This window comes from Bubalus bubalis, chromosome 3 (assembly GCF_019923935.1).
Source record: "Bubalus bubalis isolate 160015118507 breed Murrah chromosome 3, NDDB_SH_1, whole genome shotgun sequence".
NCBI classification, from domain to species: Eukaryota; Metazoa; Chordata; class Mammalia; order Artiodactyla; family Bovidae; genus Bubalus; species Bubalus bubalis.
In genome coordinates this window covers 166,394,839-166,404,639 of record NC_059159.1, presented here as the reverse complement: position 1 = coordinate 166,404,639, position 9,801 = coordinate 166,394,839, and the positions used below count along the sequence as shown (strand labels likewise).

At 41.5% G+C, this 9,801-nt stretch overlaps 1 long non-coding RNA gene across 1 annotated transcript; it reads right to left on the bottom strand.

Annotated features, from left to right (window-relative positions):
• Positions 1-2,476: 2,476 nt before the first annotated feature.
• Positions 2,477-8,220, bottom strand: LOC123332964. Its single transcript, XR_006550180.2, has 4 exons — positions 6,574-8,220; positions 5,962-6,032; positions 4,961-5,059; positions 2,477-3,393 (listed from the first exon to the last, which is right to left on the bottom strand). It is a non-coding gene; the product is annotated as an uncharacterized LOC123332964 (long non-coding RNA).
• Positions 8,221-9,801: the final 1,581 nt, after the last annotated feature.

The following is a 9,801-nucleotide window of genomic DNA, read 5'->3' as shown; positions in this document are numbered from 1 at the left end:
ATAATACTGAAGAATATAGGCTTGTAAAGAAGAAAATCTACTTAAATCTCAGCTCATAATTTATGTCCCCTAGGCAAATTATGAGTCTCTCTAAACTTCAAATTGCAGATCTGTAAAGTAGGGTTATGGTGATAATGAAAGAATTTTAGTTAAGTTAGAACACAATAAATTCAAGTTATTATTGCAAAAGAAAATTCAGAAAATTAAAAGAAGTAAATAAAATTGGGCTTCCATGGTGGCTCAGATGACAAAGAATCTGCTTGCAATGCGGAGACCTGGGTTTTTAACCCCTGGGTCAGGAATATCCCCTGGAGAAGGAAATGGCTACCCACTCCAGTATTCTTGCCTGGAGAATTCCATGGACAGAGGAGTCATTGTGATAATTAATGAAAGAGGTGTAGTTAAGTTAGAACACTCAATAAATGCAAGTTATTATTGAAAAATAGAATTCAGAAAATTTGAAGTAAATAAAGACTATCCTTTATTCCATTGTCTAACGTGAACCACGGCTAAAATTGTAAAGTTTATGTACATTTGTTCCAGGATGTGTGTATGTTGGTGAGTGTGTGTGGGGGGGGTCTCTATTTCAGAGTTATGAATTTATTCATTCTAATACATAGTTTTTGAAATGCTTTTTTAAACTGAACTATATGTCAGAAACATCCTTATATATCAGCAAATGTCAGTGTAATTCATCATTTTGACAGCTTCATTTTATTCCATTATATGATGACAATGTTTAACTAAAGGTAGTATTTATATTTTCATTTTTATTATCCACTACTTCTCCATTATAATTTATATAAGCACATACAATAAGATCACTTATATAGAGTATTTTTAGCATCTGTCCTATTGCTTAGAAATAGAGCTATTTTGTCAACAGATGCACTCCTTTGCATATTTGATAGCTATCATCAAAGTGCCCTCCACATGCTGTATGAGAATGTCTGGGAAGCATTTCATTTCAGTCTGGTCATGTACTAAGAGGGACTTTCCAAGCTTTGATGATTTGAAGGATCAGAAAACTGGTTCTGACTGTGTGTATCAGTTAGACACCTTGCCTGGATTTGTGAATACTTAGCCAAGTTGGGGTTTCCCCTGTATGTATGATTCTAGATAAACTTCTTTCTTAAAATATCTTGGCCTCAGTCCCATTGCTTATAAAATGGGGATAATATACACATTATGATTGAAAAAATTGAAATGATAAAATATATAAGGCTTGATTCATCTTAGGCACTTAGTACAACTTAGTACACATGTGTGTACTTGGTCGCTTAATCGTGTCTGACTCTTTGTGGCCCCATGGATTGTAGCCCACCAGGCTCCTCTGCCCACGGAATTTTCCAGGCAGGAAAACTGGACTGGGTTGCCATTCCCTTCTCCAGGGGATCTTCCTGACCCAGGGATCAAACCTGCTTCTCTTACACCTCCGGTACTGGCAGGCAGATTCTTTATCATTACCACCACCCGGGAAGCCCGAATCTTAGTAAAGATGTGCTCTTTTCCTCCATTCTTTTTGGTAACTGAGTTTTTATGCCATGGTGCTTTGTAAAATGTAGATGCTCATAAATTTTTATTGCTATTTGGATCCTTTTACTCCTGAAAAAGGTATTAGAAAGTTATGGATCAAAGAAGATGTTCATGAAGTTAGTTATCTACAGAGTTAGAGTAGAAGAAGAAGATTAAGGCAGAGGAGGAAGAGGAGAGGGCGAGGAGAAGAGAAGAATGGAAGACTGAATTTGAAGACAGGGAGGCCTAGGGTTGAAGTCTAGCCCTGTCACTTACTGGCTGTGTGAGTTGCGGTTTTGAGTTAACTTCCTTGAACCTCAGTTTCCTAATATGCAGCTAACAACTTCCTTGCCATGTCTTGGGAGGATTAACTGTGAGAGTGTGAGTGTTCAGAGTACTGCAGACAAACACCAGATGTCCAATAAAAAAGCAACTCTTATCTATTGTTGCCACCATTATTCCCTCTGTTGACATTGCTATTCCATCATTATGTCCATTGTTGACAGTATTAAACATTGCTTCTTGTTCTTAACTCTCCAGGAAACCCTTGTGGCTTAGCACTATAAATCTATTATGGCCTCCAATGAGCCACTTGAGTGTCATTTATCCATTCATTCATGGGAAAGGTTAGAGCCACACATTGAATTTACATCTCCATTGATCCCAGGTGGACAGAGACTGAAGAATTAATACATGTTGTGGACTTAGGAGTCAGGAAAACTCAGCATGGAAACATAGCCTTTTCTCTCTTTTGCTTTCTGCAGACAATCTGCTCATTATTTCTTGCTTACAACAATATCTACGTGTGTGTATGTGTGTGTGTGTGTGTGTGTGTGTATTCATGTATGTTTCATTATATTGCTGTTATCGTTTGCTTGGTTTTGCTTTTTTAAAAAATTAGCTTAATTTCATTTGTTTATTTACGGCTGCACTGGGTCTTCGGTGCTGTGTGCGGCCTTTCTCTTGTGGCAAGTGGGGTCCACTCTGTTGCAGTGCACAGGCTTCTTATTGTTGTGGCTTCTCTTACTGGGCTCTAGGCAAGTGGGCGTCAGTAGCTGTGGTACACGGGCTTAGCTGCCCCATGGCATGTGAAATCTTCCTGGACAAGAGTTTGAAGCCATGTCCCTTGCATCGCAGGCTGATTCTTAACCACTGGACCACCAGGGAAGTCCGGGTTTGTTTTTGTATTTTGACACAAAAGGGGAAGAGGATGTAAGACCAGATCTTGAAGCCAGAATCAATGGTGGCAGACCCATTGCGTTCACCGTAAGAGCTGGTGATAAAGGAGATCTTTGGGGTGAGCTTTTTTCTGACAGCTGCACCATAATGAACTCACAGAGATGAGATGCAAAGGATGGCTTTTGTTTTGGGCTTTTTTTTTTTTTGCCTTACCTCTGACTCCAAATTCTCCAGACTAGAATTCAAAAGAACCATAAGGTGTAAAGTATGCCAGAGAGATTATATACACAGATTTTCTAAGTTATGATCATTTGTAACTCCAAGCTGTATGTATACCCTTCAGGAAAGCCCAGTTAAATGCTCAGAGGAGACTCATCTGTACCTTCTCATAGAAAGAGGCCTTTCTAATAAGTGATAACTGAGGCTCAACCCCCTCTTCAAACTGTCAAAACATTTTAAAGCAAGTTATTGTAGGTGAAAGTCACTTCAAAATAGTCTGTGCACATCTCCGATGATCTTAAACTTATTTAACTTTTTGTTGATTCAACAACCCAATGCTGTATTGCAGGGGGGTTAAGTTTCTTTGTCTGCTTTGCTTTTGTTTTTCCTCTTCTATTCTCAAGCTGTCAAGTCTTCTATTGACATTTTCACTGTTTTCAACAGCTCCTCTTTCTTTTCAAGTCACTTATATTTAATCTGCTGGGGGATAAAAAAACAACAAAAAAAAAGCAAATAACCAAACTTGCTAAAAAAGGATGTTTAATAAGATTTCATGAGCCTCAGCAGGAGAACCAGAGGGTGTGTGCCTTCATTCATTAAATTCCATCTACAAATATTTACTGGGCTTCCTTGTGATAATCCACAGGCTGTGACTTGTTCCAGGCAATAAAATGCATGGTTTGGGGGCTATAACTTTTTGAAAAAGCATATTACCATTTTCAGGAGCCTTTTCAAATGTCTGAGTTTATGGCTAACTTGTGAACGGTCAGTACTTTGAACCTGTGACCGTTGAAGATTTGATTAATTACTGACCCTCTCTGCCTATATACACATGGATTTCTACATTCCCCAAAGCATCAACACACATAATCCTTTGTTTCGATCCTCCATTTGAGGTAAGCAAGGTCAAAACATTTATCTGCATCTTAGAATACGAGGAAAGGAGACTCAATAAGCTATGAATCATTTCAAAGCCTTTAAAATACCAAACTAGAGTTGACTCTCCACTTAGGTGAAAGCTCATGCCCCACGACTTTATCCAAGCCTCAAAGAAGAGTTTAGATCTCTTATTGCCATGCTTAAGATCTTACATTGGAAAGAGCACTGGCCTGAGAAACAGGAGACCTGGATTCTAGCCTGAAATCCAGCAAGTATCTTTAAGCAAGCATCTCTTGGTCCCATGTTTTTCTCTTTTCCTCTGTAAAGTGAGGTTAATCATACCTGCCTCATACAATGAAGTGATGATGTATTTTTAGACGCTACTATTAATCCAAGTATGTTACCAAGCGCCTCGGCGGCCTTGGACCTAACCAAAGATGGAACAAAATCCTGTCCTCCGTGGTCACAGGGTCCTGCCTGCCAGTTCACAGACCACCTTTTCTTGCAGGTGAGAGGCTTCTGCATTAGCGAAGGCTGCAGATAATAGAGGCATAGAGAAGCTATCTGTATGGACTGTCTCTCTGGCTCCACTATGCTCTTCATTCCTCTACATGGCTAAGCAGGAGGAGAAATTCCAGGAAAGACTACAGACTTTCAGCAGAAGCCTCCCTGGGAACCTTGGTGTGTCTTTCTCCCTGGGGCCGCTGGCTGGGCTGAGGTCATACACGGGGAAGAGCACCAGCTCCAACCAGACTCCTTGCAAGAACTTCAGTGGCACATCCTGAAGACTACCAGATGGGCACCTTCTCTTCCTGCGTAGGCTAAGGCCAGTCACCATCTCTCCGGATGTGGGGACTCTCCCAGGAGGTCTAATAGCAAGCCCCCAGCAGTTCCTTGGTAAGGTAGGACCACATGCCATCGCCTTTCTTTTAAATCTGGAGATGTAACAGAGATCAGAGGGCAGCTAAAGGACTGGAAAAAACAAACCTGAGTCTTTAGTTCTGACACTTTCTCACTATGCGATTTTTCTTAAAATGCACCTCCCTTATCTCTACAAAGAGGGTAGCCACCTTTTGGAAAGATGTAAGGAACTAACATGATACACATCAGTGTGCAGTACCAAGCATATGCTTATAATTTACTATTTCCCCTTCTTTCACCAACCTACCTAGCACATCCAGTGGAAATCACCCTATTCCTATAAGAGGTGGTGATCAATGAGCTCTTCAGGGCAAGTTCTTTCTGACAATCTCACAATACCAGGTTTCTAGAGAGGAAAATGAAAAACAGTCATATTTTGTTTTCTTGGATTTGGGGGCATTGCTTCAGTAGCAAACACATTAGATGGCCTAGAATACATAACTGACATATTCATCATATTTCCTCCTGCCCTCTAAACTTCTGCCCTTGCTCCCTGGTTCTCAGGTGCCTGTCCTGCATCTGCCCTTGGTGGGGGTTGGGAGGAGACCTGTGGAGCTGGTCAAAGCTGCTTCTCCCCAGCCCATCCACACAGCACCCACACATGTGACTGGAGATGAGAACAAAGAGAAGAGATGGCCGGGGTGTCTCCCTCTCTGCCCCTAGGAAACCACCATTCTTATGTGAACCCCTAAAAAAACCTCCTTGCTCAGCTCAGTTCTGGCCTTCAGGAAGCAGGACTCGTAGCCACCACCTGTTGAGGGCATGCAGCTGCTCGGGCTATAACTAAGTGTGCTGTTTTATAGGCCTGAGGTTGGACCTAACAGTGCTCTGGGGATTCTCCTTTCTGAGTCAGGAGACCTTTTAGTGCCATTAGAATAACCATAGTGGTTACAATTTGAGCGCTCACGGTGAGCTGGGGCATCGTGCTAAATGTTTTATAGCCATTCCTGATGCTTAAGGAAACAACAGGTAAGAGAGATTACACAGCATTTATAAGGACTACATCCAGAAAGTGGCAAAATCAGGATCCACACTCAATTCTGGCCGATTCCAAAGTCGATTTTCTAAACCACTGATCTGGGCTGGTTCTGCAGTGTTGCTCAGCCTCCAGCCTCTCCAGCTTAACAAAGTAGGAGCATCCATGATGACATAGAGGTTCTTGGTGATATCCTACATCCCTTGCATCCAGAGGCTGTTCCTGGTCATGTGGCATTGTCACAGTGACATCAGCTGTCCATGTCAATTCACCTGTCAGTCGGAGGGCGATGATGCTGGTACTGCCTCCCTCCACCTTGACCACCAATCTGCTGAGAGCCATCCTGAAGAGACCAATGAGATCTTCTAAATAATGTCCTCACTGCAGAAAGCCTGGCATATGTTAGTCCATGTTAACATGACCATGTTAATCCCCTTTTCCCCTTTTCTATGTCCAAGGGGAGAATCATGCTCGTTTATTGGAGAAAAATTCATTGTCTGCCTATCATTATGCCAGTTAGGTTTCTGACTTTGGAAGTTTTCTAATAAATGATACTGGTAAAACCTCACAAAATTCATGGATAAAAGAAAACAGATATGATGACCGGATAGATAAGTGAATAGATGGATGGATAAATGAGTGGATGAATGGATAGATAGATGTGATGAATGGGTAGATGGATAAATGAACGCATGGATAGATAGATGATAGATATATAACATAGTGGTGAGGAGTTTAAATTTTTTTTCAGTGATTGGTGTAGTGGATGATGTTCTGTTTAAAAAAGAATTTTAACAAAAAGCAAAAATTCTGAAAAGCTCAAGAAAAGTTTACTACAAATTTAATATCTTTTTAAGAAGAAAGAAAAAAGAAGTGTGTCTTACTTGTAGTTATTTTGTTGTTGCTGCTGAACTGTTGTCTTAATTTCCACACCCAACACTGCAGGGACTTAGAGATTCTCCACCCTCCACGTCCCGGGTTCTGATGCACGCTGTGATGCTGAAAAGTGTGACGGCATGTAGGTATGATTTTGAGCAGCTGTTAGTGAGACGGGGAGAAGAGGCACGACCCATCTGTACACTGCTCTCCTCACTTTGGAACAGGAAGTGAATCTCAACAGTCACTAGTAACAAAGCTGAAAGAAATAGATAGCATTGGGAGGGGTTTTTTTTTGTTTTTTTTTAATGGTCTTCTTTAACCTTTTTCATGATTTCCAAACATACTCAGGCCACAGCACAATGTGGCTGGTGTGGGGGGAAGTGACCCTACTCCACGCGTTCACTGAGCACCCAGCCTCCTTCCCTCTTACAATACTGCTATCCTCAACACGTGTTGAGGTCCAGGGGTGCTGCAGTGGGGCCAGAGTTTTGAGGGTCACACGTCAGGTTTTAGAGTCATGCCTGGAAGTGGTATCATCACTTTGGGACAAATCTTGGTCCTGTCATGCTAACCTCACTGCAGAAAGAGAATAGGAAATGGTTTCCTGTGTGCCTAGGACACATTTGAAAGGTTCCATGAATATATTTCATTGTCTCTGCCACACACATTGTTTGGATTTCTTTCGTCTTCTACCCTGTCCTCTTCAACCTAATTTCAACCCAGCAGTCAATAGAATGTTTTAACAATATAATAAGATTATGCCACCTCTGTGCTAAAAACTCCACAGAGGCTCTGTGATTGTTGCAGAGTAAAAGCTAAAGTCATCACAATGATTTGCATGGTCCTACATGATTCAGCCCCTTATCTTGCTAACTTCAACTCTGACTGCTCACTACCTCACTCTAGCCATTCCAGGCTCCTTAGAGTCTCTTCCTTGGCTATGTAACTCTGCCTGAAAAGCTCTTAGCCAGATGACTATCTCTGACCTCTGTCAAGCTCAAATTCACCTTTTCAGTGAAGTCTACCATGACCATCCTATATAAAATGTTACTTGTCTCTACCCGATGTCTCTGCTCCTCTGCTGTCTTTCTTCCAGATCGCTTACACCTTTTCTCTAGCATTGAAACTAGTGTTTTGATTATTGGCTGTGTCCTAGACAACAAGTACCCTGAGTTGGGAGCCATGTTGTTTAAGATGATGAGTGGTGATACAGAAGACAGTACACGTTTTATTCTGCATCTTGCAGATATTTCTGACAGTCGTGACCTCTGACATTACTCCAACACCTAGAAGAGTGTTGGCAAGGTGGCAGGCACTCAATTCATTTGTTGAAGGAATGAATGAATGAGATAGAGAATTATGTGACAGAATGGAATCAATGGACCCAGGGAAAAGGCCCTAAGGCTTGGTCTATATTCAGAACAGTTTCAAGCCCCAGAGTTTGCACTATGAGTTCTAGACCTCAGTAGATTTTTTTTTTTTTTTTTGCCTTGGCAGTGTTTCATTTTCTCCCTTGCAAAATGAGAATTTTCACCATATCTATTACCTCTACCTCTTAAGGTCACTATAAAATTGAAGAATATCATATATGAAAGAGAATAATTCTAACAACAGCAGCACTCATTCACATTATTTATCTAGATTTATTGTTTAACTACTCTGCTTCTTGCACAGAAATTATGTGTTGTTCTGATCAAAGATTGTTTGGGATCCCTGGAACAATCGCTCAGGGGCCTGCTGTCTGTCCATTGCTTGCCTGGCTACCCCTGATAAGATCCAGACTGCCCTTTGTTGGTCCCATAAGAAACCCTATGGAGCAGGACTGAGGGCTCTCTCTGATACAGCCGAGGCAACCTGAGACACTCCAGATCAGAGCTACTGTCCTTGATCCCACTGGGACCTTCTGTTAGAAAAGCTGTCTCCTCTCTGATAAGAGAAAAAAGAATTCATAGCTTGTCTGGCATCTCCTCTGTATTTTTCCCAATGCAGTCAGCTTGAACTGGTAGGCTGGATCTTGTCTGGACAGATGAAAAATAACAAACAGTAATCCTTAAGGCTCCGTTTTGGCTAAGAACTCTTCCCTTGTCTTCGTGTTCTGGTTCAAGTGAGTCCTAGGAGGTTGAAACCTTCCTGGGGTTCATCCATCCTCTGTGAATCTATGTCCTCATGTAAAATCTGCTTGCCCAGAGGAAATCACACGTGATTCAACTCTGCCCTGAAACTTGAATGCCAAGCCTTCCTTGGAGGACACCAGGGTCAAGGTGAGGAGTGTATGGCTTCTTACGTGAGCAGACAAGGACTGCTTGTAACTGAAGAGCTAATGGTTTTTCATAACAGCTTAAAATTGAATGAGTGTCTGAACAGACTTAAAGATTTGAAAAAATGTATTGTTTCAAACAAGGTTAATTTCCCAATATGGTTCTATTAACATGAACTATTGTTTGATGTGGAAAAATTATTATCATGAAGGAGCCAATCTAAACCACATCCTGTCCCAGTATTCATCTATATTTTTTATTTATAAACTTGAAATTAGAAATTTTCCTAAGCAGATTGCTACCCTCAACTTCCCACTTTTACTATGATTTCTATTTAATGTTCTTTTCAACCCTACCAATTTGTCTTTGGAAAATTTTTTTTTTTTTTTTTTTTTTCTCTTGCAATCTGTCCCTATTAAGGAGTGTTTAGAAGTCCTCAGGGAAGTTTCAGAAAGTGTTTCTAGAAGCTATTTATAATCGTCCCAGAGTCTCATCTGTTGACTGGATAGGAAAGTTGGCATCTGGCCCTGCCATGAGAGTCAGATAAACACAGGCAAGGTGGAAGGGAAACACGCCCCACCCCCATCAGGTTCTAGCCTGAAGATCCCTTCTAGTCCATCCAAAGCTCTGAGAACATCCAAAAAGGAAGACTCCCAAAGAAATAAATGTTCCCATCTGTGACCGCCTCATTCCTGGATCCTTCTTGGAATTCCTGTGCTTGCCCCTGAAAGCCCTGGAGGGTCATATGGGGAGCCACAAACAAACCATTTTCAGGGGGTTTCCTTGTTACCAGAATATCATCTGGGCAACAATAGATGATGTACTTAAGGACATGCCCCTTTTTCCTGTTATCTTCACCCCTCTGTTTTCCCAAATAGAACCTAGTGTGGGAACAGACAGACAGAAATCACTTCCTCCACTCCCTCTAGTGCTGCCCCTACCTCACAGACTCTCTCTGTCTCTCTCGTGCTTCTG